We start from the raw sequence: 18,443 nt of genomic DNA on the forward strand, positions 1-18,443 counted from the left end.
CTCCATCTGTTTCAGTTATAACTGTCTGTTGCGGATTGTAGTTAGTGTGTATGAGAGCTACCACCACTGGGGGGGGGGGAGCTGAGGGGTTTCAGTTTCGAGGTTGTTGCGTCCTGCCTAGATGGTAAGGGGGAGGCTGGTAGCACTGACAGTAGGGGAGGTGGCCCCAGTGGCTCGTACTCTGCTGTGCTTTGATGACTGGAAGTGAGCTGAAATCCACTACCTGCTTCGCATGTAGAGCCGGGATCTGGTCCAGTAGTCCCGGTAGGGCTTATGGCTGGCGGCCTTGAAGGGCTAATCTCTCGAACGCTCCTGCTTGCTGCGGCCTCCCCACACACTTAGTGTACCCCCTGCGTGGGAAGTTGTGCGCGACTGGCGCTGTTTCTTTTTCTTCTGTATTCCACAAATTAAATAAAACTTTTACAAAAAAGAAATCTGACCTTGTATAATGTAATCTGGTGCTCATGGAAGGCTCTCTAATGACCATGGACCAAGTTCACGCTACATAAATACTGCAAAGAATGCAATGTATGTAAAGGAAGGTTTGAAAAACCATGCTTAAACAAAAATATGATTCTTGTTTTGATAAAGTAAAACTTTTCATGCCTGATTTGGATGAGTGAAAGGCTTAGTGGATGCATCGATCCCCGAGCTAGGTATTGCACACATCTCAGGAGCAGGTGAGTAAGATATTACAGAGTAGAGGCAACACAAAAACAGATGCACTGAGAGGAGTGGGTCCCTAGGCGAATTGTCCCAACCGCTTCCTCTATACTCGCCCATGCTTCCAGGGACATTCTGGGCTTCATAAACAGGCACCTCTTGTTGTGCACACTAGACCACCTCCTGTCTCCATTGCGAGAGAGTGGGAGGGGCAGGGTTCTTCCAGCAGGTAGCGATGTCCTGTTTGGCCACCATGAGATATGTACCCAGGAATTTTCCATCTGCCCTCGAGCCCCAGGAGCCCTCCAATACTCCTAGCAAGAGCACCAGGGCTGAAAGCTCAGGACGTCAGTCAATTCGCCCACCACCGCGTTCCAAAACTCCTGAATTCTGGGGCAAGACCACGCCTTGTGGTAAAGAGTGGACTTGCAGCGAGGCTGGTGGTTCAGAAAGGAGGCCTGCTCTGTGGAGTCTAGCAGTGGTGAGGTAGGCACAGTGTAGATAGCATGTCTGAATCAGGCTCAGTCTAGAGGAGATGGTAATGGTCCTAGGTGCCATCATTGTGTCCCCCCAATCATCATCCTCAAGGGGACCCAACCCTCCCTCCCAGCGAAAGCTATGGTGATCCAGGGTACCCGGGGCATTGATGAACAGAGTGCGATAGATTTTGGAGACCCCATTCCTGCCCAGACGCTTGTCATCCAGCGGACTGAAATTCAGGAGAAGGTCAGATTGAGATATGTGAACAAGGAGAGTGTGTCACAGTTGGAGAGATTTGTAGAAGTGTGAAGTGGTGAGTGCATAGATTGTTTGGAGTTCTTGAAAGTATCGTATGTGTGACCCTGACCAGACATCACCTAGTTGCAAGATATCGATGAGGTCCCACGTCCCAAAACCTTGCAGCCCTGCCACCCCTTGCAGCCATGTGCCATGCCACAGGGGCTTTTGCTGCATAAGTGTGTATCCCAACGGGTGTGGCAGAGTTTAGCTCTCCAGGTGTGGAAAACCACTCCGGCCACTCGGGAAGTGGAGCGGGGGATCAGGAATCTGCAAAGTATAGCCATCATTCGGGCGAAGCCCAAAAGCAATAGCTCCAGCCTTTAGGGAGGGTCCGACCAGCCCCGTTAATTCAGTCATGAATTACCAGAAATTGGGAGGCGAGGTAATAAAGATATAGATTGGACAATCTGAGGCCTCCATTGTGAGGGCCTGTTGGCAGTGGGCAAGTGTGGGCCAAAACCTGGATCCGTTCCACAAAAAGGAGGTTGCAACCCTATGGAGCGCATGGAACCAGGTCTGTGGGATGGATATCATGGGGTTCTAGAAGACATAAAGAAATCTCAGCAGCATCATCATCTTATGTAAGGCTTTACAGCCCATAACGTTCTGTGGAAGGGCTTGCCGTTTGGCAATGTCTTCTTTAGCCTTCCATGTCAGAGGCCCAAGATTGAGGGACCAGGCAAGCTCAGGGAGAAGTGCCACCCACACACCCAGGTATTTAAAACTAAGATGCCGTACAGGGATATTACCATTAATCTGCAGGGTCTGGTGGCTCAGTGGACTAATGCGTCTACTGCAGGGGCCTGTGTTCGACCTCAGGTTTACAGGTTCAAATCCCGGCGGGCCCACTCAGTCTTTCATCCATCTGAGGTCAATAAAATGAGCACCATTGAGTTGGGTAACAACAAACATCTGTTATTCAGTGCAAAGATGCCCGTAGTGGTGAACGTGCTCTTTACAAATACACGTTATGCTATTACCATTATTGTGACATCATCAATCTCTTCTGGAAATGCGTCCCTCTGTGCTACTTCATTGTAAAAGGCCAGAAGTTGGGGAGTCCCACCTCTTCAGCTGTAAAGAGAAAACTCAGCAGGATAATCATCTTATGTAAGTCTATATGGCCCATCACATTCAGTGGAAGGGCTTGCCATATGGCAAGGTCTTCTTTAGCCTTCTGTGTCAGAGGCCCAAGTTTGAGGGACAAGGCAAGCTAAGGGTGAAGTGCAACCCACACAACCCAGTTATTTAAAACTAAGACGGCGTACAGGGATAATGTCTTGCCAGTTGAATCAATCTTGGGTCAGAGCCAGGAGCACAAGAACTGATTTGGAGGGATTCACTAAAAGGCCCAAGGCCTCCCTGAAACAGTGAAGGAGGTGGAGAAAGTGAGGTCCAATCTCTATGGGCTCTGCGAGGTAAAGAAGAACATCCACTGGAAATGCGTCCCCTTGTGCTATTTCATTGTAAAAAGCCAGAAGTTGGGGAGTCCCTCTTATTTAGTTGTAAAGAGTTCATCCAGCATCTGAGCCTTGGTGCGGAGCAGTCGAGGGAGGGGCATGTCATTAAGAAACTGGGAGGCAGAAGCAGAGCCCATCTGAGTTGAGGATGCATATAGGTGGATATAGTAGTGGGCAAATGTTTGTGCAAACTCTAGGAGAATATGGCAAGTGTTACCAAAATCATCAGTGATTTCGGGCACAATTCTAATCAATCAATCAATCAATATAAGCTTTATTTCAACAGCTCATGTCATAATAGGTAAAAAAAAAACACAGCTTAAAAGATTAAAATAAACGGGTCATACAGCACATGACACAATAGTTGTGCAAGTTCTTCCTTGTACTACAACATGCTGACAGTTGGATGGTAATGTAATAAAATCCAGTGTACAGTGACTACCCGAGGTGCTTAGTATGGCTACCCACGCCAGCTGGGAATAAGTGCAATCCAATTTATAGACCATAAAAAGCTACAATGACCATCCAGCATGAGCTAGATGAAAACAATTCATCATACAAAATCATTCTTACAATAAAGATAAAATTCATTGGGTGTAAGAATATTCAAAAAAAGAAAAAAAAGAAGAGGGATATTTCAAAAGGGAATCAACAAGAAAGGGCGATCAAAATATTTCAGTGATTAAAATATACTAAAACGATCAGCACACCCCAAAATCATGTTGATTACCCTTTGAACCATTCTCACTTTAAAACTGGTGTGATGATTATTACTCAATAAATTGCTTATGCAGTGCATCTAGGGGATTACAGATTTTCACGAGTGAGAATGCCAGAAACCATAGAGCAGCTGAGTCTAAGACCAGCCTACTGCTTACTATGATCATCTCGCTCGAGCCTTCCTCCTGATTCTCCACATGTGGCTTAAAAACGTAGCCACTGCACAGGCAAAGAGGGCTCTAGTATCCAATTCTATTCACCTACGGATGAGAGGTCAACCAAGAGAGTCGTTTCCTGTTTATGTCTCCCCATCCATAGACCATGGCTGTTGTGGTGCACCAGAGGTGCTTGGCTGCCTCTAGGAACTAGAGACAGATCACGTCATGCAAGCGGTTCAGCTGCCGGGGATCCTCACATTGATGGTCCGCTGCGAGACTCTACTCCAAACGGAGGGCACTTGCCTCCAGTTGTGTGATGTGGAGGGAGCAAGCTTGTTCCTGCACGTTGAGTCTTCCTTTGGCAAATCCCCTGACAGTCGCCTTGCTGGTGGCCCAAAGGGTGCCAACAGAACTGATGGAGCCTTCATTACATTGAAAGTAAGCTTGCGACTCGGCTCCAAGGGCCTGCACATATACTTTATCCTGAAGATACCACATGTTAAGATGCCACAAGGGATGTGGACCATCCCTGTGGGAGCCGAGGTTTAGGAGGAGGGGAGCATGGTCCGAAATATAGTGGGGGAGAATCTGGGCATGCAATGTGGCATGTGATGTGACAAGGTCTATACAGGAATGGGTATGGTGTGCTGCAGAGGTATGTGTGAATTGACGTTGCTGGGGTACCATACCCTCCACACATCACAGAGGCCAAGAGGGGACATCCAGTCAGACAGGGGATGGGCCCAATGCATCTTGATGCAGAGGAGGGCCCATAGCATCGATATCCGGGACAAGAATTGCATTGAAATCACCACCAAAATGTCAGTCCCTGCAGGGGATCAAGAAGATCTCTGAAGGTCATGAAGGAAAGTGGCTATAGACACCGGAGGTGCATATACGCATGCCAGGTTAACTCTTTGACACTTGAATGCACCGGTGACCGCAATTAAATAGCCCTGGGGTCTCTTATGTCATGGATGACAGTCATAGGAAAGGAGCACATGCAGAAGGATTGTCATACCCAGGAAACCCCAGACAAAGCCTGAGTGGAAAACTTGATAACTCTGTCATAGCCTCTACATGCCAAGAAGGGACAGCGATTACCCAAAAGGTGGGTATCTTGAAGCTTCAGGACCTCAGGAAGGTGTTGATGTGCAAACCCTAGAAATGTGGTGCATTTCACGTGATGTAGGAGTCCATTCAGAACTCAGAGGTATGCAAGAAGGACTTGGGTGTGGATAGGATGCATGAGGGGGCAGCGCCCCACATGCAAAACAGCTGAAGTGCATGGCCATGGTGTGTGACAAAGGGTCACAGTAGAGTCATGCTGTTTGAAAGACAGAATATGTATGTGTCTGTGTGCAGCGAAAGACAAGCAAATATATAAACAGATCAAAACTTTCAATGAAAATAACATATTCATAAATCCCAACCTCCCAACAATCCCCCCTCATGCTTCCACCCCAGAAGCATCAGTCGCCCTGAAAACCAAAACAGAAGCACAAAACAGTTTAAAAATGGAAATTAAGTGGTGGATCCCTCCTTAGTGTAGGATAAATTATAGTCATTGGGAAGACACAATTTTCAATTCCAAAAGTGAATGGTCTAAAACAAAGAGTGATTAGAAAATCATATTGCAGGACTCTCTAATAGTTAAGTGTCTACTAGTAGTCCGTCAGCAGGCGGAGAAGCCGTAGTAGGGAGGTACCCATGAGTCATCTTGTGTGCAGCCGCATCATAGGCCAAGAGGGAGTGTGTTGAGGATGGAGACTGGTCCCGCATCTGGGGGATGGCGAAGAGGAATTGGATCATTTGGTGTTACGCCTCCTTCATGAACAAGTACGGAAGCGTTGATGTTTAGGTGCTGGTGCTCTTCAAGTTGGTTTAGCGGGACCAGCTCTCCAGGAGCAGGCTCCTCCAGGCCTGTGAAGACGACACTCCTCTGTAAGCCATGTCCAAGCATATTCTGGAGTGTCGAAGAAGTAGGACGTGTTTGCGAGGACCACTCTGAGCCTGGCTGGGAACAGGAGGTGATATTGAAGGCCCAGCACCAAGATCTTCTGCCTGACCGTTAGATAGGAATGACGCTGCTGGTGGAGCTCATTGGTATAGGCAATAACAGAGTTCAGGGCGAGAGCGGGCACTCAAGATTGCATCATCCCTATCATTGAAATTAAGGTTGTGGGCAATCAGCGGCCTGTGATGTGCTCATGGGGGACGGTATAGGAGTCAATGCATGCGTGCCCTCTCCTCGGTAAGCCAGGGAGACAGTTGGTCCATGGGCATCCAGCATTTGATCCAGTTTTCAAGATATTCTGTGACTTGTTCCGGTTCGCTGCCATCCGTCACCCCACCTACACACACATTATTACACCTAGATCAGTTTTGAGCATCTTCAGTGCGATGATGCAGTTCTGTTGTACGTGTGAGAAGACTGGTGACTTGGGATTTTAGAGTAGCAACGTTGACTGCCGCAGTGGACAAGTGGGATTCAGCCTCCGTGATCTGGGCCGTAGCATTGTGCAGATACTGATGGAGCAGGGCAATGTCCACCGCACCTCGCCGATCTTGGATTCCACAGTGGTCTGGGAGGATTGAATGGCTTTAAGGGTCACAGCGAGATCACTCTCCGATGAGGATGTCTTTTCAGCACTGGTGCTCCCATTCTGGCTGGCCCCAGGGCCAGTGGTAAACTGGTGCATGCGGGTCTGGGATGTTTGCTGGGCAGGAGGGATTATTCTTTCCCATAGGGGTGGGTGAGTCGCAGTTACACAATACTCCCTTTGCAGGGGACCCGGCCTGCTAGCCACGGTACAGCGACAGCACGAGCAGCCGAGTCCAAGGGAATAGTGCTCCTTCCCCCAGCCAAGGAGAGCATGACAGCCAGTACATCAGAAGAGCAACAGGCTCTGTTAGAACTGGGGGAGGTATGTACACTTGTCCAAGTAGGGACCTTTGCTTCTAGGTAGGGTAATGGGGATACACACTTTAGATAATCCCTTCTGACCCCCTGGGTAGCTTGGCACGAGTAGATAGGCTTATCCCAAAGGCAAGGTGCAAAGTATTTGTGCTCCAAACACACGTTAATAACCTATTTTTGTATCTTCCTTGATATTCAGACAGGACTCGAGAAAGAATTGGTCACCTTTAAAGATAACACCATCAATTTCAAGTCACCAAAGTTGGAGAAGGACATTAAAACATTCAGCTTAGAGACTGTTTACCCTTACCTTAAGGAGGACTTCTACACGAGGAATTGACCCACGTAGAGTCCTGTCTGAATATCAAGGCAGATCCAGAAATAGGTTCTCGACACTCTCAGAGACATCATCTTCTGAAACAACTAGCGACTCTGACCTAGGTGAAGGACCATCGAATAGGAACCAACAAAGATCGTGTTCTTTTTTAGAAAAGGAAAAGTCCACTTCAAAACACAAACTTGGGAGATGCGCACAAGGCGGCAATTTTTCAAATCATAACCCCGTCACTCATTGTGAATCTGTCTAACAAAGTACCCAGAAAAGAAGAAGAATGAGTGCTGCAGTTAGGCCTCAAATTCTTACCTAGCAAACAAACTGACTTAAGATTGAAGCAGTGGAATTTTTCCACAAAATAAGGTTAAAACATTTTTTTTCTGCTAAAGCTAATTGGCAGTTGTTAGAAATGGGATTTCTGGTTGGCTAAGGCTTGCACCAAAGCCAGGCAGACACCACCACTCTAGGGCAAGGGAGTTACATGCCAAAGATAACCCCTGCTCACCCCCTTGGTAGCTTGGCATGAGCAGTCAGGCTTATCCCGGTGGCCATGTGTAAAGCATTTGCGCACGCACACAGCATCAACATCTCAGGCACACCACAAAAAGGAACTCCACACAAGGTTATATATAAAAATAGCCTTTATATTCTCATAACACATTAGAATAGTAATCACACAATACACACTGTGCCTACTGGCACGGGGAAATATTTGCAAGGGTTTATATACACGACAGGGCCACAGGGACCACTGTCAGAACCATCACAAAGCGAACTTAGTAAATGTAAAACTTATCATACACATAGAACACAACCAGTAATTACTGGTAATCACTGTACTTAGCATCGGCCTGTAGCATACACACATTATGCAATTCTCTCAGAAGTCTAAACGCATTAGATCCTAACCTCCCATGTATACCTACCTTAGGAAATAAATCCCACTAGCATAAACCATAATATGTGAACCAACCTCGTAATCATATATATTTATAGGTATCAACACAGGGTGCATAAAACATAGTAAATACATTACATTTCCTAGCACCACATAATCACATTAGACATAAACCCACACTAGGCCCAAACCTCATCAGCATAAACACATTACGCAATGGGCCTCACCATCGTAAACACAATATGCACCAACCCCATAAGCATAAACACATTACGCAAATAGGCACTCTCCAAAACATCATAACATGACATTAGGCATCTCACATTAGGCCCAAACCTCATTAGCATAAACACCTTACGCATTAGGTATCACCAGCATAAATCACATTACGCCATAGGCCTCACTAGCCCAGATAAAGTGCACACAGCACCTTACTAACTGACCCCAGGCCAAATGGCCTCTCACAGGGGGCCCCAATGCCCTCTGTCCACAATGTCAGGGCTGGCTGCCAATGCAGCAGAAGAAAGTGCGCACTGGCCCAAACGTTGCAGCTGCCCACTAATTGCTGAGCAGCTGTGGATCAAGTGAAGGCCCTGGCACCACTGTGCCTCCTCTCTCCTGTCCCACTCAGGGACTGCTCTGCCAATCTGCCCAAAAAGCTGTGACTGCAGTAAAGAGGCCCTGGCATGACTGTGCCCTTGGGACCTCGAAGAGCAATGTCCTCCAAGTCCCACTCCGGGACTTTGTAAAACAAATGGCCCCGGGCCCCATTCCGAGGCTCTGTAGCCAAATCAGCAAGGGGTGTCACCGGAGGCACCAACATTCCTTAAATGTAGACCCACTCACCGGGGCTCCAGGGGGAGAACTCCGCTCCTCTTTCTGGTCTCCTCTCCACCCGGGCGGCTTCACTTGGCTAGGAGGCGTCGACCTCCTCTTTCCTCCTGGTGACCGACCTCCTCAGGGCCTCATCGTGGCCCCCAGGGCCGGCACTCCGCTCTTCGTCCGGTCCCTCTCCTGGGACAGGGACTTCAGCATGGAGCCTGCGGGGCTCCAGACGTCTCCTCAGGCTGCCGGGGCGTGAGCGAGACTTGCTCCGCAAAACCGGAAGTCCCGCCCGCCGCCAGGCACATTCTTGCCTGACTTCCGCTTTTGCCGTGACTCGGGCAGCAGTGGTGATCGCGGTTCTCCTCGCACCATGAGGGGTAGGCTCCCTCTTCATTAAGAATATAAAGCGGGGTGGGCACCCGCTCAATCAATAAAAGTAAAGGCGCGGGGTGGGCACCCGTGCATTAATTAAAATTAAAGCGAAGACGCAGGGTCGGCACCTGCTCAATGCATCAGCATTACAAAAGCGGGGTGGGCACCCGCAAAACAACGATAAATGCGGGGTGGGCACCCGCGAGACCAGCATCACGGGGGAATCCCTCCGGTGGGGATTCCCTCCAACGATGCGACCGGCATCGTGCTGCGCAGCCCACACTCCTCCTCAGCTGGGCAATGAAAGGATAGTGCTTCCAGGCGCTAGATGATGCCAAAGTCCTGGGGGCATAAAGAAAGGGAGCAACTGGTCACAAAAGTCCTTAATGCATCCAGGGGGCAATGTAGGGCCCAGGGGCCAGCACACAGGACCCTCCAGCAGGGAGGCAGCCCCCATGGCGGTCTTTCCTGGGCCCCACCAGCAGCAAGCCCCCCTCCATCAGGAACACTGAACCAAGAGTGAACATTTTCATGGGGTCACAGCCCCTATATTTATACAACATTTTCCCTTTGTGACACAGCATAGGGCTGGGGGAAAAACCAGACGCAACTGGTTTGGGGAGCTTTGGAGCACGTTGTTGTGCTCAGCTCCTCTCTCCTTTGTCAGGTGGGGGCTAGGTACTCAGACGCACCACAGGGGGTGGAGCCGGCATTGTAGAGGGAAGACACAGCCCTATTCAGGTCCCAGGTGCAACTCCTCCCTCCCATCTACATGCAGATCTCTCCATTCACCACCGGGCAGACTCACCCTGACTCCTGGAATACCCCAGCCCTCTCGGCTCCTGTCAATCACAAGCCAGACATGCACTCCACATCAGGCAGGCAGGCACACAGTACACAGAAAGGCCAACTTCTAGAAGTGGCACTTCTCCACCAGTCACCCTAAATCTGCGCACACCATTGCGCAGCATTTATTCTCACGAGTTTGCACATACCAAACTCGACCCTGCACTCCTCTCACACCAGGAACTACCAAGGACACACATATCCCCCATGCATTCCTATGGGAGGACAGGCCCATCTCACCACACAAACACAGAGCGCACGCAAGTGCTCAGAGGCCTAAAATCACCAACACCAGGTTACAGAAAAACGCTAGGAGAACGCAAAAAGTTTCGGGGTGAACCTGCTAAAAGGGCCAAGTCCAACAGCAGTCAAATGAACCATCAGGTCTTGCCAATAAATCTAGTTTTATTCCAATAACTCACATGATGCCAAAATAAATGTTGGCCTCTGAACAAGTGGTGCTCTCATCTATTCTCCAACTAGAGAAAAATAAATTATACATGAAGTACAACATAACAACAAGCCACAAAACGCGATTAAGGGACTTAAGGATGAGGATTTTAATAATTAAGCCTGCGGACAAGGGCGGTGCCGTAGTGGTAATTTAATTTCTAATTTAAAATGCTTATAAAGCGCAGCATACACCTTGCGGTTTCTTGGCGCTGAAGGTTCAGTGGCTGAGGGGAAGGAAGACCGGGGAGAAAATTTAGGCGGGGAAAGCCTGGCTAAATAGGAAGGTTTTCAAGTCTCCACGGAAGGAAAGGTACTGAGTTGCGGAGCGGAGGTTATCAGGGAGAGAGTGGTCTGGCCCAAAGAGATGCACCTAGAAAAAAGCAGTCACCATGCACAGAATCCAACATGGTACAGACAAATCAAGGAAGACCCGACACGTGAGCTGCAAGAGATAGTTCGAATTATTATAACTTATGGCTTTGATTAAGTTATTCTGGGAATAAAGGAATCTGAAGTTTTGGTTAAGAAACATCCAAGAATTCCTGTCATCCAATTTTTAACCAAAAATCCACAAACACTTAGAGGAACCTCCAGCACAACCAATATTGTCTGGCTGTGACTCCCTGTGGGAACCAATCTCAAAATATATCGACACGTTTTTTAAACCATTCCTGCAAGAGGTCCTGTCATACTTGCGTGACACCACAGATTTCATTACAAACGTTGAAGCTCCAGCTTCGATCCTTCTCAACATTGGCTTGTATCCTTTGTTGTGGCATTGTTTTATACTCAAATTCCACAAGATGAGGCACTTGAAGCAATTGAGGTTTATCTGGAAACAAGACCATGCCCGCATTGTAAACCTACAGACTTAATTGTACAACTAGCAGCATTAGCTCTTCAAAAGAACTACTTCAAGTTTGAGGATAATTTCTTTATACAAACTAAAGGGACTGCGGTGGGATGTCTCTTCACCCCAGAAATGGGTGTAATTTACATGGCCCGGTTTGAGGATAAATTCATTTTTAACAACAATCCTTTCTCCCAGCAACTTACACAGTGTTATTATTACATTGATGATATTTGGTGCTTGTGGAATGGTCCCAAAATTGATCTTGTGCGATTCCATGATTTGATAAATCACAGGCACCCTGATATTCAATTTACTCTCACTAGAAGTACCTCCTGTTTAAAATTTCTTGATGTGGAAGTTAAGCCGATTGACAAAAAATTTACAGTGTCTCTGCATAAGAAACCAACAGACAAAAACACCATGTTACATTGCAGGAGCATCGATCCGAGATGTTTAAAAGATAATTTACCGTACGGACAACTGCTGAGAGTCAGGCGGAAAGGGAAGATTATGAAGTTCATGCCGGTGTACTATGAGTTCAACTTAAACTGCGAGGATATCCAAAGAAGTTACTCAGACATGCAATGAAACGTGGATGGTTCACGCCTCAAGAGAGTTTACTCATGAAGAAACCAAAACCCCAGCTGGAGAAACTTGTCTGTGTGGACACCTATGGACCAGATACTAATAAATTTGCCAGATCATTCAAAAAAATTGGCACCTGATGTCAAATCTGGAACATCCAGTACCACCACCACTCTTCGCAATGAAGAAACATGCTAGCATAGGCCAGCAAAAAGTTCGATCAGAGATTGGTCTCCTGGAAAAAAAAAGACTTAAGATCCCAATGGAATCTAAAACTGCTAGTAGGCCACCATAAATGTGGTAATTGCTCTGTGTGTGACACAACTGTGGAAGGAACAGAGTTTACACATAATAATATCACATGCTCACCGAAAGACTTTACAAACTGCATGACTAAGAATGTGGTATATGCCATTATATGCCCGTGCCAAAAGCTTTACGTCGGCAAAACAAATCAAGAGGTCACATAGCGCATTGTGCAACATTGATCTATAATTAAAATGAAGATGGTCTCTGTGCCGATGGTCAACCACTTCATTGAAAAAAAACACACTGAGAAAGAATTCAAGTGGACTGTTCTATGTGCCATAAAACCGAACCCTAGAGGAGGCGACATTGAATCAACACTCTTAAGGCAGGAGGAGTATTTCATTTCAAAATTTAACAGTACCATCCATGGGTTAAACAAACTGTCTGAAATAGATCGGATTTAATGAATATTACGCATGCATTGAGTTAGTCTGAATTGCTATATACCATAAAAAACAGTAGTCACACAAGTTACAATCTCGAAGACTCCGTGTCACAGCATATCAAGAATATAAAACTATTTGCAGGGAAGTCTGCATTGAAACTCCATTGCCCAGAATGCAAGAGACCTCGCTCGGGTCTCGAATGACTAAAAAACACAGAAGTGCGGTGTTCCACACACCTGCGATTAGACGAGGGGAACGCCGTTGAGTAACAGAGAGACGTGAATAAGTAAGTCTGAATCTCTTGTCAAGTAGCAAACAAAAGTACACGCGGCCGGAGCACCTAACCTCTAGACTTTGTAACACGCATACATGCTACAAGTCATTCTGACTTTTCTAAATTACTGTTTGCAGAAATATTGATACTTCGTGACCCGAACATTATTTACTTGGAATTTTAACAGCGACGCCCACTAATGAAAACTGAGTCATGCAGCTTTCAGCAGAGACAATTTACCTTTGATCCAATTAAGTCATGTATCTTTTTTACATAAGCATTTGAAACACATTTCATTTCTTGTTCCATATAATGACGATATTTTTAGCCATGTGTATGGAACCTTCAACACAGGCTCCTTTGAATCACTGACCACAGGTACATATTACAATGTAGTCAAAAATACTAATTTAATTACATTTTGGGGTGGGTAGCTCCAATTCATTTAATTATTTTCTTTGTTTATTTAGATCATACCCAGTCACGAGTCCCGATGAGAATCCCATAAATTGTGCTGGGTTTCCAAACGCGTTGGCACCTTTTACCCGTGGGATACCTTTATCGGATTTAAACCCTATCATAGGGAATAATTTCTTGTGTAAATAAGGCTATCCCTTGATATGTTAAAAATGTGTTCCCTCTGGTAGCAAACTGGTAATTTGGACTTGAATGTGATTAACAAATTACCTCTCAGATTGCGTTTTCTCCTTTTCTGAAACCAGGACTGGCTTTGAGGTTTATGTATTGTTATGTGCATTGTAATGTTTTTGTCGATTGTGAAGTTTATGTTTACTGTCTAAATGTTCATGTTTCCCTTGTTCTGAACACAGATATAAATAACTATGCTCTTTGAAATGATGTGAATAATTGAGTAAATAAATACTCCAGACCATAGGATTTGCAATTTAAACAATGTATAATATAAATGTGATGACTAGATTTTCTTGTTCCTTCCTTTCCAAAAGTGGCATTTTCAATTTAAAAAACACATCTTTGTTCAGAGAGCTTAAACTTTATTCCTTTACCTTGTCCCAATGGGAAGTTATACTTGTAAGATGTTACAAAGTATTCCCCATGCTACCCTATGGGGCAGATGGCCCTTTCAATAGTGATAAACGAAATTGGCAGTATTTCACTATCATGACATGTCACACTGACCAATACATGGCCTACCTTTCACATACATTGCACCCTGCCCAGGGAGGTACATTAGGCCTACCTGAGGCGTGCCTTACATGTAAGAAAATTAAAAGTTCAGGCCTTGGGTGCACTTACCAGGTAAATATGACAGTTAACTAGGCCTGGGCGTAAAATTCTGTTCCGCTCGCGCAATTTGCGGAATTTGGGCAATTACGTGTTCCATGTTTTCCTGTAAAATTCCAAGATTGCAGTAGAGTGCACTTTTTTTCACATCACTATCAATATGCGATCAAAGATCCTCACATTTCTTTCCTTTGGCATCATCACTCAGCAACAATTCTGTAAATGGTTGCCACATGGATAATATAGCATTCACAGCCCCTTGGACTGAGAACCATCAGCTAAGCAACACAGTTGAGATGACTCTTTCTATGATGCCACACAAAGCACAAATTGAGAAATATTTGTGTTTTAGTTCCCGCGCATAACAAAACAGTGCACCAGAATGGACTAAAAAGTCAATAGCATTCTTCGTTAACTCTAAAGATTGTAAAGATGATTTCAGCATACAATCTAACAAGTGGAAAGGATCTTTTACAGGGAAGCACGTGTGCTCAGATATCGATTTTGACAGGTAATCACACAACTTTTTCATATACGTAGTTGAATCACTCCAAATATAGACAATATCACTATAATCTTTGTTGAACTTCCAAAGAACCTTTTTGAAGCAGCATTCCAAGTGACACTGCGTTCCATGTTAACCAAATGTCTGGTGTCATGTTTTCACCACTATCCCAGATGCTTGGTGATAGCACTCCTTTCACATATACTTATCACTATACCTTGCTGTAAATGTTTAAAGCCTGAGGTGTTGGCAATTCACCTACTATCAATACTGACTCACTAGAAACTTGAGGCTGATGTATCAGGGGTTTTTACCCACTCTCTGTGGGTAAATGTGATGGCACATATTGGGAAAGATTCTTATGAAACCAGCCATTTTACCTATCAGTGAAAGAATCAAACGCAGCCCAAATATCAAATAGGATTTTGACATTTCCTGATTCTCTACAGTTTATAAAATAATTAAACAAGAACTAAAACATGCGCCTAAACCGTGCATCTTTAGACCAAGGACCACAAAACTGAAAAAAGCAAAAGGAAGAAGAAAGAAACAATATTTTAGTGACATCCCTAAACAACAAAACCCAAGCAGAATAATGTTAGCCCATTTTTTATTGCCACTAGCTTCTATAATGAAGTTAAATTGTATTGGCCCTTTCAGGAAGAAAAAAATTACTCTTTTAATCTCCTTTTCCTTTCTTTGAATGGCATTTAGTTTGTGGTTGTGCGGGTGTTTTTTCATTGTTTATATGTTTACAATGGTAAGGGCTATTTTCCCTCGGTGGGGTTTTATCAGTTATTATAGGTTTAAACCTAAAACCGGAAAACCTAAATATGTATAATCAAACACCAAATGTTATTTATTTATTATTATTTCTTCTGAAATCCAAATATAACATAACATCCAGCCAACGCTTTTTGTTCCAATTGAATTTAGAACTTCATCAGGGCTTAATAGTGTAGAGCGCTAATATATCAGAATATATATAGAAAGAATATGTGTAGTTCCATCCAATGTTACACGGTAGATATATATATTAACCAGTATGAACTGTGTCATCACTCTCCACGGTCAAGCGGTCATAATGTATGATAAGGAATAACGCCACAGGAACCTTGATAAGTGTCCATAACCTCAATCGACATAGTACTAGTAAGTTAGATTTAGTGTAACTATTATAGAAAAGTAGTTTTAGAACTTACTATACTGAAGTTACCTAAAGAAGCCCTGTAGTGGCCTGTCTGACTGGCCAGCCTTTGACAGCCTGAAGCAGGCTGCTTTTCAAGTAGGTGTGAGGAGGCCTAGTGCTGAAACTATACAGATATTTGATGGGAGGAGATTTGTTTCCTGACAAAGCCAGGGAGAGGTAGAGGGTTGGGGAGGTAAGCTGCACTTCAAAGGCCAGAGAACAGATATCATAGGGAAAGGTCAGCCCCCTCTTTCTTAATCCCCAGCAGATGGGAGCACCCCCTAATTAGATTAGGAGAAGGGGTGGAAGGGGAGTGTAGTTGGATGTTAGCTGTACCTTTGGATTGGGTTACAAGACACACACACCAATGTGAGATTTTCTTCATTTTGAAGAATGGTGCATTCTGGGTCAGAAATATGTCACACTACATAGGAAGTGGTCATAGCAGAGGGGAGTGACTTATCACTTTTGGGTAGGGTATCACCCTCTTGCCAGCTCAGAATGGAGGATAAATATGGGAGAGCTGCAGGAGCTTCTCAGAACACTGCCTGGAACAACAGAAGAAGGTTTGCCCTGCTGGACCCTTCGATTGTACCACAGAAGGCTTGCACTCATATGTACTGCACCTGCTGCACTCACAAGGCTCCACCAAGAAAGGACTGTGTCTGTATCAAAGGAAAATGAGTGGACTCGCAGATCAGCAACAGGTACAACAGAGGTGGAAGACATCACCAGCACAGCCAAAGAGAGAATTACCCCAGCTGAGCAGCTGCAACTGGATTTTTCCTTGACTGTGCATGTGTGTTGTGGAAAATTTAGTCCTAGACCCCAAGAGACTCTGATCCCTTTGCTAGATCTAGTGTACCCTTAAATTTCCCCAAGAAATCCTCCACAAGGAGCATCTGTGGAAAAAGAACATTTCTGCAAAGTTTTACTGAAAAGCTCTTGGATGAGACAGGTTTGACGTCAAGAGTCAAGCTGCTGTTGTTGACGCATGAATCTTTTGGACAGCGCTGGTGGAGCTCCTCACCGTCGATGTCGAGAACAAAGACTTCCAAGGGCTCACTAAGGTATCATGCTGCAGCAGGCTGCCATCATTGAATGGAACTTCAGATCAGACAACAAGCCTGTCGACAAGAGAACAGCTTCAAGAAAAAGAAGCTAGCCCTCAGCCTATCCGACCCGCGCTCTATCATGGTCATCCTAATACTTTGACTTTGTCCTGATCTAGTGCAACCAGATAGCTGTGAGTGGTGCTATAGGCATTTTGGCTCTAGAATGCACATTTTTTAATTTAATCTTTAAAAATTCATATCTCCGGTTCCCTACATTGGCATTTTGGCGTTGTTTTAAAAATGAAACTATTCTCTATTTCTATAAACTGTTTTTGTATTTTTATTGTGTTGTGTCTTTTACTTAGTTTTACTTATTTACTGTTGGTGAAAACAAATGCTTTACACAATTCTACTAGCTGAAGATGAAAACCTTTACCTACTAATAATGCAAATAATGCACTTTCCGACAGACAGGCTACCAAATAGGCACTGCTCCTCCACTGGCTCAAGTACCTGACTATTATGCCCTCTGTTTTGGATACTAGGCATGCCATTTTTTTACAGGAACACGTGCATGGATTAACCTTCTGGAAGAAAATTGATCCTGAGTCTTGCGCTAGTCCCTTCAGTACTGGAATATTTTAATAGTTTCACTTCTTAGCTGAATGTGAAATATTTTTGGCTTATGGCTAAATCTTTGAAAATGTGTGGCACTAAATGCACTGATTACATAGTTCTTATCTAAATCTGTCTTAGAGGAAGAAAGTCTAAATCTGCCTGGTAAAGTCAAGCACACTTGCTCATTTATTGCATTGTGGGTCTCAAGACATTCTTGCTAGCTCTGGTTTTGATTTCGACAACAGCTGTGTTCTCTAGTCTTAACAATGAATGAAAGTCTTAAATGATCTGTGTAATTCTTTGAATTCTTCTAATGTCTGGCATATTATTTTTTGTTTTGTTATGAGCTATGCTTTTGGTTTGTTCTGATTTGTTTTTTGAATGCCCCTTTGATTGTACTGAATGCAGAGGTCTGGTGTTTATCCAAATCTCTTTCTAGGCATGTTGCCACTTGAGCTTGATGCTTGTGATAACACAGGCACACATAACCACTGTGCTAAATTTACCCAAGGGAACATGTAAGGGTTTGAAATCCACGTGTTCCATGCTATATTAGGTTAGCAGTGCGTGGCTAAAATAGACGCCATTTGCATTCACGTTATACAACCCGCTGAGTTATCCCCATAATATGAAGGTTTCAGTTAGCAAGTGTGACTCCATTTTGCATTTTGCAATTCCTATTAGGCTGCTTAGACTGGGCCCGAGTTAGGCCTCGTTGCTCATGTTGCTTGCCTCAGCAGAACACTGCATTTCATTATTATTTTTCTGTGCTGTTCAAGGCTGTTTCCTAACTTGCTTAGGAATAAGTTATTTTGCCCAGGCAATGCTTATCTGAATGTGTAGTTTCTGCTCCCACATTAGGAGATGCTGAGACCCAGCGTTGTGGCCTTGAGGCCTTGATAACATGTACCCAACTGGCAGGTGTTAGCTCATCCCACTGTATTCATGTTTGGCTCAGGCCAGTAGTTTTCCAATAG

General features: G+C 44.9%; 1 protein-coding gene across 2 annotated transcripts in view; it reads right to left on the reverse strand.

The window, feature by feature from the left end:
- The window catches only part of DPYD (dihydropyrimidine dehydrogenase), a 3,539,101-nt gene that overhangs the window by 552,181 nt on the left and 2,968,477 nt on the right, over positions 1 to 18,443 (reverse strand). The window lies entirely within an intron of this gene.

The sequence above is a fragment of the Triturus cristatus genome, chromosome 4_2 (genome assembly GCF_964204655.1).
Source record: "Triturus cristatus chromosome 4_2, aTriCri1.1, whole genome shotgun sequence".
Taxonomy (NCBI): domain Eukaryota; kingdom Metazoa; phylum Chordata; class Amphibia; order Caudata; family Salamandridae; genus Triturus; species Triturus cristatus.